Genomic DNA, 26385 nt, shown 5'->3' on the forward strand with positions numbered 1-26385 from the left:
AATAGAAACCCCTTTTCAGGCTGTACGACCTGCCAGCTCATGTTAGAGAAGAACAAAAAGAAAAGGTTGAAATGATCCAGTATAAAGAAAAGATCCCAGACTGGGGCAGTGAGGAGAAAGACTCAGGTTTTCATCACAAATACATTCAGCGTTGACTTTATTCCACTTTTTTTATTCATGCGTTAATTCCTCCATGGCTAAGTACCGTTAAGAAAAGTCAGATACGGATGCTACCTGGATTTACTGTGGTGATCGTTTCACAATACATACAAATATTGAATCATGATGCTGTACACGTGAAACTACTATAATGTTATGTCAATTATACCTCAACTTAAAAGGTCAAGTGGGGCACATGGGTGGCTCAGTCAGTTAAGCATCGGACTCTTGATTTCAGCTCGTGGTTCGTGGGATCAAATCCCGAGTTAGTATTTTCTCTTGCTCAGTATTTTCTCTCTTCCTCTCTCTTGGCTCCTCCCTTGTTCACACGTGCACTCTCTCTCCCGAAATAAATACACATTTAAAAAATAAAAATAAAAAAATAAAAGGTCAAGTTTTATGAGTATCTAGAAAGGAGCTAAGTCAGGTCTAGCTGAGAAGATACACTGTTTCGTGCAGAAGGCAGCATTGGAATTGAGCATTGAACAAGAAGCAGGATTTGGCAGAGGGGCATTCTAGCAAAAGCGGAAGCTGTCGATAATTAACTGGGTAAACCGAGAACAGTATGGTGCTGCAGCATCGCATCATTAATGTGGCTTTTCAACAAACATTTTTTGAAGCTTACCAAGTGTCAAGTACGTTTTGACACACTGATGGATAAAACAGACATCTATTCCTACTTTCAAGAATATACAGCCTGGTAAGCAATCGGATTTGATCGACTGTTTTTCCAAACCCCCTTCTTAATTAGAGGTAAATTTGGGAATCATTGGCATATTTAGACTGTAGGAAGTAGGGAGGCTCAAGATGTAGAGAGAAAGAGAAAAAGACACAGAACAGAACAGAACCCTGAGTTGCTCCAATATTCAGAAACAGAACGAAGAAAATCTCAGAGGAAAAAAACAGGTGTTCTGAGAATGGTGAAACAAAAAGAAAATAGTATCTTATTCTTCTCTCCAATTTATGGAGATAGGTAAAGCTCAGAGGAAATGAAACTCATCAAGGTGTAGGTCAGATATGGCTTTAAGCTTCCTCATTATCCAACAATTATCACAATAATTTTAAAATTATGAATACCTTTCTCCAAGGAACCCTAAATGCTTTATGTGTCCCTTCTAATGTAGCTCCCTAGGATTGTTATTAAATTATAAAATGGTACGTTATTGAAAGTGAAGCAATAAGGTCATTAGCATCTATGCTATATTCAGTTTCAGATTTCCTGTGGGTAAATACTCAGTTCTCCCCTTTCACTTTCAATGAGGTGAATCAAAGCAGAGCTACGACTCCAATCTTATTTATGAATATAAAATTAACTCAAAATATAGCTCATTCTCCTCAGCTCCCTCCTGTATAGCGTACTGTGTCATGCTGTCTGTCATTTTTTAATGAATATTATTCATAGACTGAGTCCTGCTCCCGGTCGCTTTCTATGTTAGCTATTATGGGAAACTTTAACTTAGGCTGGAGGTCAGTGCAAGGAACAGCAAATAACTCCTGGATTTTCTAAGCTTTGTCAGAGTTCAGCTGTCATCCTGTTAGGCTTTGGTGTGCATTTATCCATTCAGAACATACCTAGGAAGCATGTACTGTGTTAGGTCCTGCACCTACAGCCTGCGGCTAGAAAGGTGTCAGTCTCTACTTTTAGGAACCTAGAATCTGTTGGAGAATACACTGGAGTCGAAAGGCGATTATAATGCAGTGTCATAATGCGAATCCATTTTGGACGCAATATACCAGTCCCTTCCTTATTTGTTCCCCTTTAGGCTTCTATGACTTCTGTTCCCATTCACAGCACTATTCTATGACTTCCCCAATCCCACTCCCTCCTTGTCTTTCTCCTTGCGCATCAGCACTTCTTTCTCAGTCTCCTTGGCATGCTTCTCCTCCTCATCCTATGTCCGTACTCTAAACGTTGGAGTGCCCCTAGGCCCCATCCCACCAATCTTCTCTGTGTGGTTGTCTCATCAAGTCCCTAACACGGAACGTCATCCATGTAATGATTATTCACAAAAGGCTTTTCTCCATCCCTGACCTTTCTGCCAGTATCTGGATTTATATATTTAATGACTTTATTGACCTCTCATCTTGGACATCGAAAATAATCTCAGGTTTAACCTGTGCATTTCAAAGCTCTTTATTTTTACCTCTCCTCACACTCCCCCCCACAAAAAAAACACACCTGTTCCTCTGCCTGTTCTCAGTTAATGACACCGTTATCCATCCATGTAGGTAAACACCTATGGTGAGTCAAAGATGGGCTCTCTTTTCGTCACTCCTAGTGTTCAGTGCGTGAGCACCACTTCAAAATATATATCCTAATCCTGACCACTTCTTACCATCTGTACGCTTCTTCCAAACCACTCTTCTTCATCTCTTGCTTCTTTCCCCAAAACACCAGCTTAATGGTTTTCCTTGTCTTCATCCTTGCACCCTTAGAGTTCGTTTTCCACGTAGTAGTCAGAGTGAGCTGTTAAAAGTATAAATCTAATCATAACATTCTCTGAACACTTTTCATTGATGTGAGAGTAAAATCTACACACATTACCAGAGTCCATATGACCCCTAGGATCTGGTCCCCTTCTTGTCACTCCAACTTTATGTCCTTATCCTTATGTCACTTTGTCCTTATCCTCTCTGCATGGACCACGCTGGCCTTCTTTCTGTCCCTCAAACACTCCAAGCATCTTCCAACCTTAGAGACTCAATCTTCTGCTCCTTCAGTCTAGAATATTCTTCTTCCAGAACCTCAAATACCTGGCTCCTTCTTATCTTAAAAGCTCAGCTCAAATATTACTCCCTTAAAGAAACCTGCTTTGGTCACCCTGTCTGAAGAATCCTCCCACCCGCCGTGATTCATGATTCTTGATACCATTATCTTCTTTTAGTTTTGTCACAGCGTTTAGGACTATTTGAAGTTACTTTATTTGCTTGTAGCCCACTGGAATAAGCTTCATGGAGACAAGGCTCATGGGCATGTTGTTGATGCTTTTAGCCTTAGCAACTACCAGGTGCTAGATAAATGAATGAGTTGAGGTTAGAATCAAATACTAAAAAGATACAAAACAGTTTCACTCTAATTTTAGGAGGTCAGGAAAAAATGATACATGTCTTGAGACATAAATACGAATTGGCAAAGAGGGACCCAGGCAAAGGGTATGACATATGCAAAGGTGCAGAGGCAAAATAACATGGAACTTCCAGGGAATGGAACATTGTTCAGTACTCATGGAGCCTAGAGCTTGAGAAGGATGGTCTGGGGACAGGAGTGTTGGGGACAAGTGTGGGGGAGAAGGAAGGGGTACAAGGGAGTAGTAGTTAAGCATTTGTTAGGGAGGCAAAAGAATCACGTTGTCAAAGACATCAAGTCTCCTATTGAAGAGTCTGAACTATTTTTCATGAGGGCAAAAGCCCACTGAAAGGTTTTGATCAAGAAGGTGACCTAGCAAATATGATTTGAGGAAGATGGTTCCTGCTGCACTGTAGAGAATGAATTGTAGAGCAGAGGGTGTTTCTCAGCTGAAGTCTGGGAAGTCATTTGCTAGGCTGAAAAAGCTCTGGAAATACAAGTCTTTCTCGGCTGCTTTAGTAAACGGAATAGGAATGGAATTCACCTCGTGGTGTTGCTATTAAAAGTAAAAGAATTAATATGTGTGAAGCTGGGAAGATGAAGAGAATTTGAGGCCTTCTCAAGTTTCTCAACCTCCTCCTTCACCCTAATTAAAAAGATGGCAGTTTTTAAATTACTCATAATCAGAACTCACAAACATGGCCTCAGAAGTTATCAGTAAGTCAGCTGCTCAAAGCAATACCACGAAATTTATCCAGACAGAAGCAACTCTCTGGTATGCAGCCTGGAGCCAGAAAGGGAATTTGGATCTACTGAAGTAGACTATGCTCTACACTCACATACACATACCCTAGGCCTGTCTCCTTAGATGTTATCTCATATTGTAGACCAAGGCATTCCTTCCAGTCTGGATCACTGCTTTCTATGGTGACAGAAAAAAAGAAGAAGAAGAAGAAGAAGAAGAAGAAGAAGAAGAAGAATTATTATTTCTCAAATGACCCATTTATGGAAATCCTCAAATCGTGAACTGTGAACATGTTCATTTATTTGGCCTTGAAGACCAGCCTGCATGTCCTTCCTAATCATTCATTCAATGAGGAATCACTAAAATGCTTATCATGTGCCTCTTACTATGCTGAAGATTGAGAATGAATAAGACATGTTTCCTGCCTTCAAGACAACCAAAGCAGTGTGTGAAAATGACCATGGCAGGTAAACTCAGTACTTACGGAAGCACCATGAACCGATATGTAAAGAAGACTGGGAGGAATCCGCGTAGGGTAGGATAGGCCGTAGTTAAAAACACAAGCACGAAAGTCATACGGACCTGGATTTGCTTCTGAGACTTTCACTTAGTAGTCGCTTGACTCAGCCTCTTTCATGCTCAGTCTCCTCATCTGCCAAATATCAATAAGGACCCGCTTCATCAGGCTAAACTAACTGAGATGATATATAGACAGCACAAAGCTGGACACAAGGCACTATTCAAATAGATGCATGTGCAGCAGTAATCACAAATATAGTTTATGACTCCTTCCTTATGTGATTATAAGAAGGAAGTGTGGAGAAGTTATCCAGTGGAATAGAACAAAGGTATTCATTACTCAATAAAAGAAGTTGCATCTATGCCAAATGCCTTAATTTCCAGCAGATGCCTGCAGGCTTAGTTACTTCCCAGGAGCACCTAAATTCCAGAAACTAATTACAACGATTAGCAATAAAAAAAGAAGTTCTGACCCAGCAGTGCCTTATAATGTGGATCAACTTCCTAGGCACGCAGATGGACACTGTTGACCGTAAGCTTCTCTCCCGGGTACCAGATTCGAATCTCACTGATCAGACTTCTTTTTTTTTTTTTTAACATTTATTTGTTATTATTGAGAGACAGACACAGAGCGTGAGCAGGGGAAGAGCAGAGAGAGAGGGAGACACAGAATCTGAAGTAGGCTGCAGGCTCTGAGCTGTCAGCACAGAGCCTGATGCGGGGCTCGAACTCACAAACCAGGAGATCATGGCCTGAGTCGAAGTCGAACGCTCAACTGACTGAGCCACCTAGGCAACCCTCACTGATCAGACTTCTGATGGGCACAGGGCAAAGAAGCCTCAGGCTATCCCCCAGCCATCACGCAAGGACCCCGAAGCATCTGTCCTGGACTTCCTCATTGTAGGACGTATCAGCTTGTGAAATATATCCCTGCCGAGCCCACTCACACAGCTCCAACTCCTCCGCTAGAAAGAATACTTCACTTTACATGGCAATTATCACAGCCAGAGATGCCTGTGCCATTTCCTGAATTCAGAGGATGAAAATAAAAAAGAAAGTAATAGCTGTCATTGTTTGTATGTCTTTATGCATGTGTGGGAAGCATTAAATCTAAGGGAAAAACATCAGTTTTTCACCTTTCCCCTTTATTCTTGCAACAAAATTTTTGCAAATTCCTTTCTTCTCAAATCATACATTATCAAGAGAAGCTTTGAAAAATGGGACTTTGCATTCATCCCAATTGCTACCTTAAAAACGTGATTGCTTGTACTTCAAATGAGTTACCATAGAATGCATTCGAGAAGGACAAGCACACACCGGAAAGCCAACAAAAGAAAGGCTCCAGGGACAATTTTGAAACTGTTTGAAGAAAAGTACTGAAAACTGACCATTGTAGCAGCAACAATCAGGGCTGGAGAGTCTGAGTTGAAACTAACGCCATGCTGCCTGGCGGGCCTACTTGCACGAACATAGCACAGTGGTTGCGAACAGCAACCAAAGAATGGACTCGCCTCAAAACTGTGATTTCTGCAGTGTAATTACTCAGAGGCATTTGATCCAAGATATCGAATGTTCTAACCCGTGAATGCAAAATCACATACCATCCCTACCTCCTTCCAGAGTTGTTTGTCATTGGTTCTGAAGTGGAAAGCATTTGCTACAGTGAAAATAGTCAAAAACAAAACAAAGACCAAAAAAAAAAGAGAGAGTAAGAAACCCTCCCCCTTCCACACTCCACCGAAGGTACTCTGAAATCAAAATAAAATGGGAATAGAAGGTGAATATATACGGAGAATATCTGCCAAATTCCAGGTGAACTTGGAGAGGAGAAAGATTCTCTTCTGCCCTTGAATACATTCTTCCCCCTCCCCCTTCCAACAACGCTGTGTTCCCAGATGACCGTATTTAATTCCATTATAATCTAGAACAAAGGTTTTTTTGTCCCACAATATTATGGCAGAGTTTTACAAATAAACCTATGAATGAACTCTGACTGTGATTTAAATTTATACTTCAGTCTCCATAACCAATAATCACACCCTTTTCCGTGAGTAAGTTTCAATGTGGAGAAGGTGTCTGACTCATACCATATGGAAGGGGCATAAGTGTTGTGGATCAGAAGACTGAGAAGTCAAAACTCAAATGACTAATGATTTTGTCTGAAAAGAGCTGTGAGCATGGCTTGTCGTAGTTGGAACAACACAGACCTGCATTTGCGGGATGACAGGGCCCACTCTGACTTTCAGCAGGATCTCAGCCCTGGTGGAGAGAGGCGAAGAGGTATTGTCTTGTCTCAAAGCCATTATTTTAAAATAGATCAAAGAAATGAATACCTTAAATTGGGTACAGATTTTACAGATAAATTCAGCAGGTCATATGTATTGAGTCCCTTATAAAAGCCGACCATCAGTTTTCAGTTTTCACATGAAAGCTTTGAAGCATTAGCCCCCGGTATGCCAGGTTCCTTCAGAGCAGTGTGACCATACTTACTGCACCAGGCAATAGTACACTATGACTTTATGTATTTGTATAAGAACTTCATCAACATGGGGTGCCAGGGTGACTCAGTTGGTTAAGCATCCAACTCTGGATTCCAGCTCAGTTCACGATCTCACAGTTGGTTGGTACCAAGCCCCTCATCGGTCTCTGCGCTGACAGTGCAAAGTCTGCTTGGGATCCTCTCTGTCCCTCTCTCCCTGCCCTTACTCTGCTCTCTCTCTCTCTCTCAAATAAATAAACATTTAAAAAAAAGAACTTCATCAACTTATCAGCTGATATTTGGGGAGTTCCTTGCTTTCTGCCTTATATTATTCATTCTGTCTTTTTACGATTCCTTTATTCATCCTGTACACATTTTTATTATTTTTTTATTTTATTTAAATACAAGTTAGTTAATGTGTAGTGTAATAATGGTTTCAAGAGTAGAATTTAGTGATTCATCACTTACGTATGACACCCAGTGCTTATCCCAACAGGTTCCCTCCTTAATGCCCATCACCCATTTAGCCCATCCCCCCACCCAACACCCCACCAGCAACCCTCAGTTTGTTCTCTGTGTTTAAGAGTCTCTTATGGTTTGCCTCCCTGTTTTTATCTTATTTTTCCTTCCCTTCCCCTATGTTCACCTGTTTTGTTTCTTAAATGCCACATATGAGTGAAATCATATATTTATCTTTCTCTGACTGACTTGTTTCACTTAGCATAATACATTATAGTTCCATCCATGTTGTTGCAAATGGCAAGATTTCATTCTTTTTGATCGCCAAGTAATATTCCATTGAATATATAAACCTCATCTTCTTTATCCATTCATTAGTTGATGGATATTTGGGCTTTTTCCATAATTTGGCGATTGTCAATAGCGCTGCTATAAACATTGGAGTGCATATATCTCTTCAAATCAGCATTTTTGTGTCCTTTGGATAAATACCTAGTAGTGCAATCGCTGGGCTGTGAAGTAGCTCTATTTTTAATTTTTTGAAGAACCTCCATACTGTTTTCCAGAGTGGCTGCACCAGTTTGAATTCCCACCAATAGTGCAAGAGGGTTCCCCTTTCTCCACATCCTCACTGGTAACTGGTTTCCTGAGTTGTGAATTTTAGCATTTTTGACAGGTATGAAGTGGTATCTCATCATGGTTTTGATTTGTATTTCCCTGATAATGAGTGATGTTAAGCATCTTTTCATGTATCAGCCATCTGGATGTCTTTTTTTGGAAAAGTGTCTGTTCATGTCTTTTGCCCACGACTTCACTGGATTATTTGTTTTTTGGGTGTTGAGTTTGATAAATTCTTTATGGATTTCAGACATTAACCTTTTATCTGACATGTCATTTTCATATATCTTCTTGCATTATGTCTGTAGCCTTTTAATTTTGTTGATTGTTTCCTTTGCTGTGCAGAAGCTTTTTATCTTTATGAGGTACCAATAGTTCATATTTGCTTTTGTTTCCCTTGCCTCTGGAGACGTGTCAAGTAAGAAGTTGCTGCGGCCCAGGTCAAAGAAGTTGTTGCCTGTTTTCTTCTCTAGGATTTTGATGGTTTCCTGCTTTACATTTAGGTCTTTCATACATTTTGAATTTGTTTTTGTGTATGGTATAAGAAAGCGGTCAAGGTTCATTCTTCTGTGTATTGCTGTCCAGTTTTCTCAACACCATTTGCTGAAGAGACTGTCTTTTTTCCACTGGATATTCTTTCCTGCTTTGTTGAGGGTTAGTTGGCCATACATTTGTAGGTTCATTTCTGGGTTCTCTATTCTGTTCTATCAATCTATATGCCTGTTTTTGTGCCAGTCCCATACTGTCTTGATGATTACAGCTTTGTAATACAGCTTAAAGTCTAGAATTGTGATGCCTCTGCCTTTGGTTTTCTTTTTCAATATTACTTTGGCTATTCAGGGTCTTTTGTGGTTCCATATAAATTTTAGAATTGCTTGTTCTAGCTCTGTGAAGAATGCTGATGCTATTTTGATTGGGATTGCATTGAATGTGTAGCTTTCTTTGGGTAGTATCAACATTTTTAACAATATTTGTTCTTTGATCCATGAGCATGGAATGTTTTTCCATCTCTTGGTGTCTTCTTTAATATCTTTCATAAGCTTTCCATAGTTTTCAACGTACAGATCTTTTACCTCTTTGGTTAGGTTTATTCCTAGATATATTATGGTTTTTGGTGCAATTGTAAATGGGATCGATTCCTTGATTTCTCTTTCTGCTGCTCCGTACTAGAAATGCAGCCGATTTCTGTATGTTGATTTTATATCCTGCAACTGCTGAATTCATGTATCAGTTCTAGCAGTTTTTTTGGTGGAGTCTTTCAGGTTTTCCACGTGGAGTATCATATCATCTGCGAGCCAGTACACATTTTTTGAGTGCTAGGTACTAAGGTTATAACAATTAGTAAGAAAAAATTCCTGTCATCAAAAATTCTATAGGTTCTCTGAGAGACAAGAATGGGGATAGGAAAGCAGGCCCACGTTTTTACAGATCAGAACAGACTCTTCTAAGCAAATGCTTCCAGCCTTCCAAGGATCTTTCCCCCTTGGAATCCCCTAAATCCCCTTCCACTTCCCAGCAAAAATCTCTCTAAATGTGCAGAGCGACAAAGTCATGGGTTCTTTTTTCCTCATTTCCATAGACAACATTATGTCCTACAAAACCCAACATTTCTTCACTACCTCCAGCTTTGTGCATATGTGTAAGCTGACACGGAATTCCAGCAGAGCAAGATTTCAAGGTGGGGTGGGGTCAGTTAATTCATAAGCAATTTGCAAAGCTAGAAAAGAGGAAAATATTACAGATAACATACTCCATGGTAATGAATTGCATAAAGAGCAAAGATTTGTTTTTTCACTAGAAAGAAATAGATTGTGCTCAACATTTAGACAATTTTAGTCTAATTGAGGTAAATGAAGTCCACAGTCTAAAGAATCACTGTGGTTCATGTGAGAACTCTTTGAACAGACCTAAGCCACTCACCCGTGGCTGGAAACCAGCCGGCTGCCAACATAGTGCCTATACAATGGTGGACACCAGATCACTCGTTCATTCATTCATTCATTCATTTATTCATTCATTCATTCATTTAACAAGCATTTATTGAGTACCTACCAGAGGGTACTCTCTTTCTCAAGCCAAGAGTCATGGCGCACTCTCTGTATGCAGGACACTGGGGTAACTACTCTCCACATAGTGTTCCCAAGTATTCCTGTGGCTTGCTGAAATGAATCAGCAAAGTCACCAGTAAATGAGCCAGATTCCAACACAAGCAGTCAGACTCCAAGGAAAAGTGACCCATGACCCTGCTCCAGCCCTTAAGAAGCTCATAGTGAGAGCAATACACCACTTTTGCAGGCTGAATCCCACTCTGCTGGAGGTGTACGTGTGGGCTCTGGGGCCCCAGACAGAGAGTTCATTTATGGTCCAGCGTCTCTTGCTCATTTGCATTTTCCACCAGCACGCCTTCCTTAATTCAGTCTCTCTCTCTCCTCGCTTTGAAAACAAAAGAAAATTTAAAAATCTGTAATTTTCTTTCTAACTAGTGGGATTTTTTCCCCTGCCCCTTGATATTTGTGGGGTAATTACACCTGGCTTCAAACAACTGTTTTTCAAGAACCTGTTCTGTATTAGACATTGTCACGGGGGCAGAAATGCAAGTACATCGGCAGTGGGCCAGTCAGCGCCGGGAGGGAGCCGGCAAACCAAACTCCTGCCAGCCGGGTCTGTTGTTCAGTAAAGGCCCAGGGTCACCAGGTCTTCCTGTGTTTCAAGAAATCAAAATACATTTTTTGTCTCTCAATGTTTTAATAAAAGACACTAATTCAGATATTTTGGAAATACAGTGGAGGACAAACAAGACATATTTCTCAGGCTGAAAGACAGTAAAGTTTGGTTTCTGCCTTTAAGAGACTCGCAACCTAGTGATAAGATAGGAAAAGAAGAGAGATACAGAAAAGAACATTTTTTTTTTTTTTGATGTGAGAGACAGGTGGTAAGCCCCAAAGAAAAGGAACATTATACATGCAATTACAGGGAGGAGTTACATTTTTAGCCAGGACGCAGCAAAGGGCAGGAGACGCAGTATTTGTCCTGGCCTCAACAAGTGTGCACGGTCTTACAGGCATTCCAGGGAAGAGAGGGCAGATGAAGCATGGGGAATGATCTGGATGAAGCTGTATAGGTGGAAAAGAGCAGGGCGCCTATGGGCAAAGAGGAAGGGAGCAGTTGGGTTTCCTTGAGGATTCTGAAGGGGCAAAGCAAGAGGGACGAATGGTGAGGTGGGACCCATCATGCAGGACTGAGGAATTCACGGTGACGCTCCATCCCGTGGGGGTGTGGTTCCAAGATACACCTGCGTGCGAGACAGTAGTCTCTTTAAACAAAGTCAAGACATTAAAATGAGACTGGGTAGTCCGAAACTTAGAGAAGGGCTATGTATCCTATCAACTTCTGGGTGACTCTCAAAGCAGATTCACAAATTCTGTGCTCTAAGAGTTACACGCTACATTCAGGAATGAGACCCGTTCAGCTTTATTAATCCAATATATTATTTGATCATAGAACTATTTTTTTTTCTTAGAACATTTATTTTTTTACCCTAAAAAGAACAAAAACAATGCAGTCAATATTGCTAGATGCAACAGGAAAGCCACTTAGGCCTTCATGCAGTGGGGTGACAGGACATGGGTGGTTGTGGTGCCTTGAAGACCTTTTAAGAGCATTGCAAACCAGAAGAGCAAAGGGGAGAGACAAGGTACAGAAAATCAGCTAGGAGGCTGTCACAACAGTCCACAGTCATCGTAATGGCTCCCTATTATATAGCTCTCCATAAATGCTATATTTAGCACCCCACTTAGCACCCCACTCGAGGTGCTCTTCATATCGTGCATGTTGTAATGACAACCAGAATTGGGATAAGAGCAACGCTCACTCTCAGGGCAAAGATGGATCAGCCAGAACTCACCCTCACCCCTCCCATCCCCTTGGCTTCCTCTTTTTTTCTCTCTTTCATCTGCTCTGCTCCCACCTTTTCTCCCCCAGCTCTGGCATATGTGCCCTATAACTCCAATTTGAAAGAAAACAAACATTTGACATTTGAATACTGCCATCAAATTATTTTTTGAGCACTTGAGATTCATTTCCCTTTCTTTACTGCTCTCTGCCCTTTTCTTTAAGACACGCTGTAAGCTAGGACTGAGAAGGAAAGCAGGTGGTTAGTTGGCTCTGTGGGGGCTTGAGGGGCTTTAGGATGGGATTTGGTGCCAAATCCAACTTTCTCCTTTTATTCTCCTGGGTTCTGGACACATGAAGATTGATAGCCAAGAGGAAACTAATTCCAGCTTTTGTTCATAACTAAGCAAGTACCTGATCTCCCCTCCCCCGTCCTCCTTTTCTGATATTACAGCTAAAATCCTGAGCAAAGTCCAGAAGCCAAGAAGGCTCTGGCTTCCAATAAGCCCTAAGTGGCTGGATCACTAGAGCAGATTCCAAGCCTACTAATCCAAATATCCTTTCGTACGAGTGGCAAATGGCCAGTCTTCCTCCCCAGCTGCTACAGGTGGGACAGAGAGCCCGCGGGAGGGTCAGCAGTGCTAGGCAAGTGCCACCCAGTCTGTGCAGCCTGCAGACTGGCAGCGCACAGGTGGCCGTGAAGCTGGCCCCTCGGTCAGTCGGTCACTGGGAGTAAAGGAGCCTCTGCCTGTCTCTTTGAATTACAGTGATTATTGTCAGTGAGGGAGAGACAACCCAGTGAATGTCAGCCGCTGCCCATCAGATCTGCAGATTCTTCTCGTGGAAGAGAAAAGTATTTGGGGAAAGAATGGAAATTAAGGAGGAGAGGGCTAAGGCTCAAACGTGACCCAAGAACAAAAAGCATTACCCTTTCTCCAAATGGTATTATTTCAGGAAAACTGGACAGACCTTCTGCCCAAACTTCTTACTCCACTGAGCTATCAGATTCCATTATCAATAATTAATCCAAGATAGTCTTTCATATTGTCCTTCAGCAGTCTCTTTCAATATGAATATCCCTGAAAGGCTTAACATCCACATAATCTAAAACTTTGCTGGGAATTGGTTTTGCTGCGGGCTACATGGGAAACTTGGGTATTGGGAACAAGAAGATTGCTGCGCAAAAAAAGAAAGAGGAAGAGGAAGTGGAACAGCCCCAAGGTTCTCTTGTCAACCTCATGTTGCATACCTGCTTGGATGCTGATATGAAAATAGCATTTTCTCCAGTGATTTGAGGGATGACTCTGGGTAAAGTCTTGGATGTTAACAATGCCCTATCCCTGTTTTTTCAGTAAAAATACCATATGGGAAATGTGGGAATTTAAGCAAGAGAAGTATAAATGTAAACATAAATATAAAATCTATGATTTTATAACAGTTAATTTGGTGATACAATCCTAATATATTCCTTAAGCATAACTAGTATATAATTAATATATTAAGACATATATTATAAACATGTTATATGTGTTATAGAGTATGTAAGTACATATTATATATAAGTATATCTAATACATACAACCATTATGTTTAAAGGGATATGTTTATCTATCACCCAGTTCATTTTGTCTACCTTATGAATTTCACGTAATTGGAAGGAATGGCAATAAGATCTATATGAGCTAATATGATTTCTGAGGTTGGTCAATTTTTAGGAGTATTTTCTAAGAAGGCACAAGGTAACCAGATTTAGAACACCCTTGGGACCCTTCTTTTTACAATAATTCAAAATAGAAATTATGGCACAAACTGAAGGGGAGAATTTTGTCATTACTTTCAAATTTGCCAGCTTAATTATTTCCCGTGGAACAGAAACCCTTTCGGGATGACGTGAGTTTGGAATTTCGTTAACAAGGTAGGGATGTGCACTTCACATCTTGTAGCTCAAAAACGCAGCCCCTCTCATGACAACAGAAGACCGGGCTGTGTATATGCTACGGTGGTTTAGGAAAAACCTGACAAGCTAACAATAGACCTGCATGCTGGGAGGAGCAGTCATTTCTTTTCCCTTGTATTTTCTTCCCATGAGACTCCACCGAGAGCCAGATGCATGCCCATGCATGCATAAGGCAAGAGCATAGAAATTAATATGCCTCATCCAGAGAAATTTCAGTCACCTCGCGCTAAGCTGCTGGGCTCATCTTTGGAAAGTTCATCCTTGAAGGCTGAATAAAATTCTGCTGTTCCGCTTTTTGTATAAAGTATCATGTTGTTTGCTTAAAAATGGAAGTTCATTTTATTAAGCTTTCTCACTGTGATTAGGTTCTTCAGAGTATTAGCTCTGTTATCATTTTTCAAGTGTGCCTTTTTAATAGTTTGCTGACTTTCTAGAAGTTCTCTGATGGGGTTTTCTCAGCCATTTTTACCTTCTGTCCGTATCATGTTTCACAGTTCTGCAGCATTTAGATCCTTCACATTGCAGGGCAGAAGTGATTCAGGGCAAAACAAGGGGGGAACATATGCCTTCTTTTTTTAAAAGTCATGGATGGATATGTATATCTATCCAACTTTGAGAGAAAAACCTTTTTTTCTTTTTTCTTTCTTTCTTTTTTTTTTTTTTTTTAAATATGTGCTCTACTACTCAATGTAGTCACATTAAAAACCTGAGGACAGATAAAATTTGTCCTCAGAAGTCACAGTTTCTTTTCAGAAAATTGAAAACCTTTGATGAATGTTGCAAAGCTCCAGAATTGTTGGCTGCTTTGGTTTGTGCTGGGGATGTCACATTAAGTAGGAGAAAATTCCCACAGACCCTACTTAGTTCTCCCCACTAACACCAATTCTTGTTTTGAGTCTGCTCTCAAAGAGTATATGACACCTACCCCCACCACGTGCAAGCAATGGCTTCTTTCCTAGGAGGTGATTGACGGCCAGGAGGCATCCAGCTGAGTTGACTAGTTTTTCAAAAAAGGGATAAAAGGAAAAGCAAGGAGATGTGTATGAAATCGGGTCTGTGGCGGAGGCGGGGATATAGTGGGGACAGGTTCAGTAAAGTTATCATTATATGTCCAAAGGAGAGGACTTTGAAAGAGAATTGAAGGACGCATGTAACGGGAACTGTCGGGAGAAAAAAAGCTAGGTGACAGTAAACTCCATTTCATAACTCCATAAAGAATTCATCTGGTGCGGGGGGTTTCGGTTCAGCAACGAGTCGGACATTATCAGATTGCCTCTAGAAGTTCCAACATGTATTACCCTCGATGAGGATATCTCCCTCTTGGTGGTGTTGACATCTGTGGCTGGATAACCGTTTGTCGGGCGGGTGTGTTCTGAGCAAGGAAGACGGGTTTGCAGTACCCGAGGAGAGGCCAGTACCCGCTGCGCGCCAGGGGCAGCCTACGCCCTGAGTCATGACAACCAAAAATGGCTCCAGACGTTGCCGCATATTTCCTGGGACCAAAATCACCCTCGTTGGGACTCTCTGGCCTAGACCCGTGGTTTTTAACCTCGGTGGCAAAGTGATAGAGTGAACCGTCAAAGTACAAGTGCAAAAGCCTATTTTCTAAGATTGATATTAACGGATCTCTGGTACGGCTCAGACCTTGATGTGGTTTTTAAGTTCTTAAGATGATTCTGTTCAGTCTAATAGGTGTAATCATCAGTTTAGGAAACAGGGAGTGCGTGCCACGTGCCCCGCATTGCCTTAGGAGATGAGGGTACGGCGGTGACTGAGACACGCTGTCTTTGGCTTAGAGAGGCTTAGGATCTAGTGAAGATATGGACACACAACGGCTACTTCTCTAATATGTTGTACTCGGTTTCCTTCCAGTTACATGTACAGGACACTGTACATCACATGTCATGACTGTCATCACAGAGGAAGAGCTGATAGCCTGATGGCAGCGTTCAAGATAGCACCAGACTCCTGCCAGAACGGCTAAAACTCAAAGGCAGTAGCATCAAGGAAGTGAAGCCGATGGCACTCACACACGTAGCAGTTTCACAAAGTCGTGCTTCGATGTACATACACGCACTTGTACGCACACTTCACTGCCACGTACAGACTCACACGCACGAGCCCTTGTACACAGACCCTTCACTGCCCTGCGCATACCAATACATACATGCACTTGTGCACGTTCATCACTGTATACATATACACACATATGTATACTTGTACACACATACTTTACTGTGTGTATGTATACATGCATACATACACTTATACACACACACTTCACGACTGTACATATACATACATATATGCACCGTTGCTTCCCCACATACACATACTTCACAGCTGTGTACGTATCCATACATATAAGCCCATGTACACATACTTCATCGCTGTATACATATGCATGTATACTTATACCCATTCATAAACACTTCATTACTATGTACAAATATATATGTGTATATATACATACACACACACTTCACTATGTACATAGACATACATATATGTACTTGTACACATACACTTCACCACTGTACACATGTGCATACGTCTATACACTCGTACCCACACACACCTGTAAGAGAAATGCTGTGTGTATAGAAACAGCCACAGCAGCATGTAGGAGATGCTCTCAGTGTCTTGCCCACACCGCTTAGCACTTGCTGTTCTCATATATGCCACTGGCTTCTTAGTATAAGCATCTGTGACTCTGCCAGGGAGCCTTCCCAGTCACGGAAGCATGCCCTGCCTGTGCAGATGAAAAGTGCCGTGAAGCTACCACCCCAGGAACAGCTGCCAACCAATGACAGACAAGAGCCGTCCCACCCAGCTAGAGAATAAGCTGAGGTCTTACGTCTCTACTCCAGTTCTGTGCTGTTTCCCAAAGGACTCCGGTGTGAATGAGATCCCCTGGCACTCACTGATGCACTCTGTGTTAGATTCTTTCCCTACTCCCCCCCTAAAACGCCACATCAACTATTTGAACTCACATCTGCTGGAGAGTCTTGGGGTCTGCTCTGGGACAACCCAGTTAAAGACATAGCATTATTTATATAAGCTAAAGACATAATGAAAAGAAGAGGAAAAAAAAAAAAGAAATGCCCATCAACAGAAGTGTGGTTAAGTAAATATAGCACATCCATATAATATTATGCTTTAATAAAAATGAACCAACTGTAGCTTCTCATAACTACCTGAATGAATCTCGCCAAACTTAATTTTAAGCAAAAAATACTACAAAACAATATCCACTTTATGATTACATTAGTATGACCTTTAACATCAGGCAAAACTAATTCCTTGTTCTGAAAGGTATGATGGTGGTTACCTTTGGGAAGAACGAATAGCAATGAGGGGTCCGGGAATGTTCTATTTCTTAACAGCCACAGTATTACATGTATATCTTCACGTTGTGATGATTCAGTTATTTTTGCACTTCTTCTATATAGAGAGTTCAATTAAAAGTTCTAGAAAATCTAGGGGTGCCTGGGTGGCTCAGTCGGTTAAGCGTCCACCTCTTCATCTCAGCTCAGAACTTGATCCCAGGATGTTGAATTCAAGCCCGACATTGGGCTGCGCGTTAGACATGAAGCCTACTTTAAAAAAGAAAACTATTTTTTTAGAAAATCTAAATGTTCAACTTAGGGTCTGTGAGAAAAGCAGTAGATCATGTAACAGGGAGGGTTGGAGTGGGGGAAAGGAGGGTAGAAAACGACAAGTAATAGCACTAGCTCACGTTAGAGAGATCACTAATGAAGGTTGGGGGCCACCATGAGACTTCGGGCTAAAATCAACAAACAAGCAGAGGCTGCCCTGAGCCCGATCTCTGAATTGGGAAGGAAAGGGACTAGAATCGCACTAATTTTCCCTCACTGTGCCTCCCCCCCCCACTCCCCACCCCATTCCTCATTCTTACTCTGAGAATAGCTTGATCCTGGCTGAGCTGTCTTAAGTGCTGAAAACGTCAGCAATAACATGTTGAATAGAGACAGGGAAACCAGCATAATGTGTAATGAAGCATTAGAAACATAAGCCATGCTAACTTTTCAAGAGGACTGAAGAGAGTCCTTTTCAAAAGTCTTAACAACCTAAAAAAACAAAAACAAAAAAACAAAAAAACAAAACAAACAAACAGAAACATGTTCTTTCAGTGGCTTTTCTTGAACACTCACTTTCACTGTGTACCATAGGTACTTACTGAGCATTTTTCATCTGAGACTGAGCACCTTAGACTGGTGCTTTGCCCCAGCAGCTAGGTTCTGCTGATAAATATCCATGAGAAATGCATCACCAATTTTATTCCCAGTCAGTAGGTAAATTAATTACTGATAGCCAAGGATTCATTCGTATTCTTTCCTATCTTCCCGGTGTGTGTTTGTAAATGATTGCTTGCTCTAGGCAAAGGATTTTGATTTCTTTACCTCTCGACCTCCAAAAAGGTCTTTCAAGGGCGATGCCATTTTCTGTTTTCTCATGTATGTCTTTATTACAATTCATCAAATTAGCTCACCGAAACCTCAGCGATTTCTTGGCTGTAAAATGTTGTAAAATTGGAGCCATGTTGCTCTTAGTAGCTTTTGCAATCTTCATTAGTATTTATGAATGTGAACCCAGGCCGTGGCAGTAATATTCCCATTACTGAAAGCCTGTTAAGAACCACATTATTGTCTTACCTTAATTGGACTTCTGTCTGAGAGGAAAAAATAAAGAACTGATTTAATTGTCTCCTGCCATTGACCTATGATATTTTTAAGGCATGGGCTTGCCTCATCTCTACCAAATGGGCCCTAGGAGGGCTGGTCACCTTGGTCCTAAACTTCTCAAAAAAAAAAAAAAATCCATTAAAAACTGGGGTCAAAACTAATTGGATAATGAGCTGAAAGGAGAAGTCATTCTCCCAACTTGAGGTCACATTAGGCTCCTTCTGAAAAGTCAGGACCTGGATTTAAGCATCTAGATAGTGAGGGACTTGAAATTAGATTTTAGAGGTTATAAATCTTTCTGAAAAAGAATTCTGCCATCTTCCCAGTTCTTTTTCCCTCCTTTAGTTTGGGTTCTTTCGTGCTTCAGCAACAACAAATGGATTGACTTTTCCAATTCTAACAACGTCTGTTCCCTGGGTGGGATTCTACTTTAGAAACAGAAAACTCTGGGGAGTATCCTCACGCCAAAGAACTATACGGCTGATCTCCACGATTCTGATTCACTGGCTTTATTTCCCAGATGAGCCATTGGACTTAGATGCAACTTTAAATGCATTGAGAAGGCAATGAGATCAGTACCCTAGAGCTACCAGCTGCTCTGTCATTGAAGTCGCTCCAACGACATCTGAGAAGGAGCCCAGTTTACCTACCTGCCCCCTCACTACCCAGGCCAGTCATGTTTGGAAAAACCTCGGAAAGAGGACTGTTCTCCCTTGTGGAATATTTGACAGACGTGGTCACCTTTTTCTTCTAGATTCTCCTTTTAGTCTTTGAACTGGAATACAGACACAGCAACCCTATATTCCAAACTAACAGGCCACTTCTGCTGGCAGTGGATCTTTGTTTAGAATTTATGATGTATTTATTTGAAATACTTTCACATATTGTATGTATTCAAATGATTTAGACCCTAGACCATACTTTGCTACATACTTAACAAATTTAGTGAAAGGTAAACTGGTATTAAAAAACAAAATTTCACCCAAAGTACTCGTTGTTCACCACCCTCTTATCAAGCACTTGTTATAATACTGACAGAATATCATTTCCATAATTTCCTTTGCAAGCTATTGTACCTGACCTTGCCCAGTTATTCTTTATACTTTTTTTAACTTTATAGTTTGTTTTTATCAAAATAATACACGTACATAATTTTTACACAAATTCAATAGGCTTATAAGAAAGAACAACTGTCTCTTGCTTTTCCAGCCACATGCATTCTCCACAATCACTCTGACTCTTTTGATAATGTCCTCCCTCTGTCTTTCTGGAACTCCTGTTGATTAAATGTTGAAATTCCACAGAGTATTCTCTAGCTTTCCTGTTATATTTTCTACTCTCATTCTCAGTGTTTTTATCAAACTTGGAGAGTTTTCTCAAATATACCTTTCAATTTTTATGAATTTCTACTTCTGCTATTTCACTCCAAAAGCTCATTCTTATTCTCCGAATTTTCCTTTTTAAGACCATGCTGTGCCTAACTGATAGATGCAGCATCTTTTCTTGTCTCTCTCAGCACGTTATTGCTTTAAAGCATTTGCCTCTTGCCCCTTGTGCTGCCTTTATATACTCCAAGTTTCTTTTTCTGGTTGTTTTAGTCTCTCAGGTTAGAAGTTTACTCAAATGTCAATTTATACTTTCCTTTTCATATTATATTTTTAATAGGTAACACATTCCCATGCCTGAAAATGCAAAAAGTACATCAAAGAATTCAGTAAAATTTTCTCTCCCATCTTTGTCAAACATCTGCTCTTTTCTGATTTCCTGTCCATTGATAACCATGTCCTCGCTTATCTCTCCAGAGTTCCTTTATGTACATAAAAGAAAATGAAGAGTCTTCTATTTTTCCATCTACATAAAAGATAGCATATTAAGGGGCACCTGGATGGCTCAGTCGGTTAAGCATCTGACTTCAGCTCAGGTCATGATCTCACGGTTCGTGGGTTCGAGCCCCGCCTCAGGCTCTGTGCCGACAGCTCAGAGCCTGGATCCTGCTTCGGATTTTGGGTCTCCCTCTCTCTCTCTGCCCCTCCCCAATTCACACTTTATCTCTCTCTCTCCCAAAAATAAAACAAAATTTTTTTAAAAGATAGCATATTAAGTATTACAATATATGTACCACATTATACCTTGTTGGTTTTTTTTACATCTAATGGTGTGATTTTAAAATTTTTTATATCTCCATACCATGTGGCATGTAGAACGATTCCTCATTTCTTTTCATAGCTATATACTGTTCCATTTTTTCATTATTGATCATTTCCAATGTTTTTCTATTATAAACAATTCTGAAATAACATTGTGAAAACATCATTTGACACATATGCAAATGTATATGTAGGATACATCCCACAACTTGGAGATGCTGGGTCAAAAGTTGCAAGCATTTGTGATTTTGAAAATCTGTGTCCGGGTGCCCTCTATTGGAGGTACACCCATTTATCTACCCACCAGCAGTGCCATGAGGCTTCTCTGGAGACTCATTAACAGAATACGTACACACATGCGAAATAGTTCTAATGTGTGTATTAGTTTTCTACTACCCTTGTAACAAATTATCACAAATTTCGTCATGTAAAGCAACATAAATTTCTGATCTAACAGTTCTTGAGGTTAGATCCAAAATGCATCTAAAGTAAGTTGCGCTTCCACGTGTTTTGTTAAGTGTATCCTTACTTTTTCATTGTGTGGTGTCATTTAAATGAAGTGGCCTTTTTCTGATTATAATTTAAATATTTAAGTTATTTATATTTTCTAATACATCTTAGCAAATCTCTTAGTAATTCATTACATCAACAGGAGCAATTGATTATAACTACGTGCTCAGTCCCCAAACGTGATCATCAGGAGAAATAAGCACTTGAGATATTAGTCCCCTAGAATGACAAGATTAATGAATACATTTTCTTTGTGTCTGGAATAGCATATTCTCACATTTTAATTTTTAAATATTTTCATTACGAAATGCAAAACCAAAGAATATGCTGAACCCAATTCAATTTATGAAGCACAACAATAAAATAATCATTCATGAAAAACACTTCATCTGAACAAGAAGCAGAAGATAACAAATTGCTAACCACATCACAGCTCTTCCCTGTCCCATCCTTCTACATATCTCCTCCTCAGCCAATGCGCATTATCCTGATTGTGTCTTTATCATTCATTTGCTTTTTCTTAAGAGTTTATCACTCCTATATGTATCCCCAAATGGTATGTTCAGTTTTGTTCACCTCAGAAGTTCATAAAAGTAAAATCATATAGTCTTGTCCCACAATATTGTTTCTAAAACACATCCATCTTCTTTCTCATAGCTGTTGTTACTTTTATGGCACAACAGAATATTGTGAATAATACACAAAATTTCCTTTTGGTGCTGTTGGAAATTGGAGTTGTTTCTACTTGTGTTTCCCTTGTAAACAGTACCAGTAACATTCATCTGTGTGGTTTTGGATCATATGTGCAAGAATTTCTCTAGGTTACATGTGCAAGAGTGTGATTTCTGGGTAATAGATATGTAAATATTTAACTTTACTACCAAACTTTATGCTCCACATTTCTGTGTGTGGTTTCCTTTTGCTCTATGTATTTTGATGCCAGCTCTTTATGGAATGAAAGTTTATGTGGCTTTTATGAAATTCATCATATAGTAAATATTTGGGGGTCATACAATGTCTAGTTCATCTATTCATCTCTACTGTTGTAGTGGGAAAGCAGGCATAGATAATATGTTAACAAATGAGCATGGTTGTGTTCTCATAAAACTTTATTTATAAAATAGGTAACAGGCAGAATTTAGCCCATGGGTTATAGTTTGCCAACTCATGCTCTACAAATACTTCAGTATAGATATTTCATTTTTAAATAATTTTAATAGCAAAATATTTTAGCAAAAAAGAAACACAGTAAAACAAATATGACAAAATATTAACAACTAGTTAACTCTAGGTGGTCCCAATAGTGTGGTTTTTAGTATATTCTCAACATTTCTGTAGGTTTGAAATCTTTCAGAATAGAAAGGTAGGGAGGAAAGAGCTGCTGAAAGCCTAAATAGATTCTGCCCCTCTGCTTTCAAATAGCCTCGTGATAAATAACAGCAACAATCCGTAAAAGTAAGAGCTAAAGTACTTATTTATGATCTTTTAAAAATGTATTAATGGTCAACATTTTCAAACAATTAAGAAAAAACATGGGAATGGAAATGTTATTACTCTAGCCTCAGGAGAAGGAAGCAATATCAGAATTCTTATGTTAACATTAAACTCAGTTTATTCTATGCTTACAAATCTTCCAAAATTTTAGAGACTCCTGTCATATGTTACCAATAAGTAAAATCTTGAATATTTTAACACGTTTTACATCAAAGGCAAGAACGTCAGATGTGTTATTAATTCTGTTAACCTCAGCTAGGCAACAGTCTGCCCCAATATTCAGTTGATGCTATTGGCTCCTTTCCAGAAAAGATTTGTAAGAGCAATGTTTTACATCTTTGGTTTTTATCCTGTTAGCTCACAGGCCAACAGTCTTATTAATAACCCTTTCCAACTCAGAACACACCAAATCATCAGTTTTATCATCTACCAAATATGTCACTTTTAAGAAATTTAAAAATATTTGTGAAAATAATGAAGAATTTTAAATAAGAATATTAAACATATTCATTTTACAAACTTTTCCAGATTTGCAATCTAACAACAACTGAACATTGGTGGAGATTGACTGCATAGGCAAAAGTAAAAAAGTTAGTAACACATCTGAGGTTGTTATATTTGATGTAAAATGTGTTAAAATATTCAACATTTTACTTACTTGTGACATGTGAATGGATTCCCTAAAAATTTAGGGAATTTTTATAAGCAGAGACTAAACATGGTTCGTTTTATGTAACATAAGAATTCTAATATTGACTCCTACTCCTAAAAATATAAAAATATAAAAAAAATAAGCCTTTCAACTCCTATTTTCACTTGTCCCAACAGATATTAAAGCACAGTCTACAGCTGTATCAATACAAAAACAGTGTACCATTGTGGAAAGAGATCAAGGAAAAAACAAATAATGGAGTTGATTATCATACAATTTCGTATCTGGCGAGTGCTAAAAATCAGAGAAAAATAATCAATTTATTCTATATTTTTATATTAATTTGTTTATAATTTTAATTTACTATTTTCAGATTAAGGAGTGGAGTCAGAAAGGTTAATTTGGCTAAAGACATACAACTATTAAAAGACAGAGATGAGAATCACACATAAACCTTCTAAATCCCAGATGTGCCCTCATCTGTCACATCATTCTGCCTCACTGTAAGCTTGAAGCCGCTCCACGAGAGTACAGACACACACAGCCATGTGTGATGGGTTTGTGGAATGTGGCAGACAACTAGGGAAAGGTTAGTAAAGTTGAACTGCAGGTGAGAGGACAAAATCATTAAGAGAAAAAAAATCATAAATGAGGAATAAATTTGGCATATTGGACTACGCTCACTAACAGATTTTATATGTGATCTGGATGGAACATTACTGGAAACCCCCCAACCCAGGCCCCCAGGGGCCCCTGTGAGCCCTAAGCAGGAGAAGATTACTTGGTAAATTGTAGCGTTTTCTTTCACCAAGGACCCAAGTGACTCAATGAGGGACTCGTCTTCATCAGACATCTCACCCAATAAGGGTAAGGTGTTCCCATTGGCTGGAACAACATGAGTCCCAGAGAAGGTGGAGTGTAGTTCAGGGAGAAGGCTACAAAGACCGAAGACACCTGCGGAGCAAGACTGCAGTGCCCGCTAAATTCCATTTTCTCCTTCCGCCGCAGGGCTGTAGTGCACTCATTAGCTAAACTGTATTTCTCGGCCCCTCTTGACACGGGGTGTAGCCCTAGAACTAATTTCTAATGAATGAAGTGTAAATGGAAATTTGCGCCACTCCCAGGTTTACACCTTTAAGAAGCAAGTAGGGGCGCCTGGGTGACTCAGTCAGGTAAGTGTCGGACTCTTGATTTCGGCTCAGGTCATGATCTCATGGTTGGTGAGTTCAAGCCCCCAGTTGGGCTCTGCACTGACTGCAGAGCCTGCTTGGGATTCTCTCTCTCTCCTCCCCTCTCTGCTCCTCCTCTGCTTGTATGCTCCCTCTCTCTCTCCCCGCCCCCTCTCTCAAAGATAAATATTAAAAAGAAAAAGAAGCAGGTATACCTACTTCACATTCTCTCCTTCCACCGGATGGATACTGATGAGGAGGAGACCCAGCAAATTGGCACAGCCTCAAGGTGCAAGTTAACCTGGGTTTCCAACTCACCATGTGGAGGAGAGACACCCACCAACCAACACCTTAGATGATCTCATGAGAGAGAAGTAAACTTCCATTGTGTTTGAGCCATTGAACAATTTTGCGTCTGTTTACCAACACAGACAAGCCTATCCTAACTAGTGGAGTTTGTCCATCAGTAGATATCAGCAATATTCTTCTACATCCAATGAAATAAAGGGCGGCAGTGTGAAATAGTAGGCACGCAGGAGACCAAAGCAGGTGGCATAAAAATGGCCGATCGGAGTGGGAGGAGACCTTGGCAAAAGAAACATGATGAACACATAGCCAGAAGAGAGTAAACATAGATACTCAGAGATCTGCTGTTCTTGAATACTCGCAGAAAGCTATAAGAAAGAGGTTTGAGGGCAGGTCATTTGGCCGAGGGTTACTAACACTGTACAGTTTGGAACAAACTTGAAAGCACTGTCACCTAGCTTCTGGATACTGCTGGTGTCTTTAAGGCATCCAGGCCATATGTTTACATGAATGAAAGCATACTATATATAGCATGAATATGCCTCAAAACATGAAAACATTAGGGTTAAAGGATTATGGGTGGGTTTCCATTTTTTTGTTTTTTCCTTCTGAATCATATGAACTTTTTTAAAGCATACCGTACGCAGCCACCATGGAAAACATTATAGAGGTTCCTCAAAAAATTACAACTAGAAACACCATATGATCTAGTAATTCCACTATTTGGGTATTTGCCCAAAGAAAAACAAAAACACTAATTCGAAAAGATATATGAACCCCTATGTTTACTGCAGCATTATTTACAGTAGCCAAGATATGGAAGCAACCCAAGTGTCCCTTGATATATGAATGGATAAGGAAGATGTGGCATTTATATATACAATGGAATATTACCCAGCTATTTACAAAATGAGATTTTGCCATTTGTGACAACATGGATGGACCACGAAGGTATTCTGTGAGGTGAAGTAAGTCAGAGAAATACAAATACCATATGATTTCACTTGTATGTGGAATCTTAAAAACAAAACAAACAAAAACCAGACTCTTAAATACAGAGAACCAGTGGTTGCAGAGGGGAGATGCATGAGGGATGAGGATTAAAGGTACAAAATGGGATTAAGAGGTACAAACTTCCAGTTACAAAGTGAATAATTCATGGAGACACAAGGTAGAGCATAGGGAATAGAGTCAATAATATTGTAGTAACATTGTATGATGACAGCTGGTGACTACACTTCTAGTAGTGAGCGCTAAGTAGTGTACAGGTTGTTGAATCATTATATTGTTCACCTGAAACTAATATAACATTGCATGTCAATTACACTTCAGTTTACAAAAGCGGTTTAAAAAAGAAGCAAACCACACACTTCTGGTGAAAAACTTTACCTTCCTTTTGGAGAAAAATTCTTCCTATTAATTTTATATTTTCATGAAAACATTTCATATTTTGGGGTCTATACACCATCAGTAAGCAATAAGGATGAGACACAAAGCTTTGCCCAAT

The 26385-nt window shown here is 39.9% G+C and overlaps 1 protein-coding gene across 1 annotated transcript in view; it reads left to right on the plus strand.

Moving 5' to 3' along the window:
- GRM3 (glutamate metabotropic receptor 3) overlaps nucleotides 1-26385 on the plus strand; it is a 112134-nt gene that overhangs the window by 59513 nt on the left and 26236 nt on the right. The window lies entirely within an intron of this gene.

This window comes from Panthera tigris, chromosome A2 (assembly GCF_018350195.1).
Source record: "Panthera tigris isolate Pti1 chromosome A2, P.tigris_Pti1_mat1.1, whole genome shotgun sequence".
NCBI classification, from domain to species: Eukaryota; Metazoa; Chordata; class Mammalia; order Carnivora; family Felidae; genus Panthera; species Panthera tigris.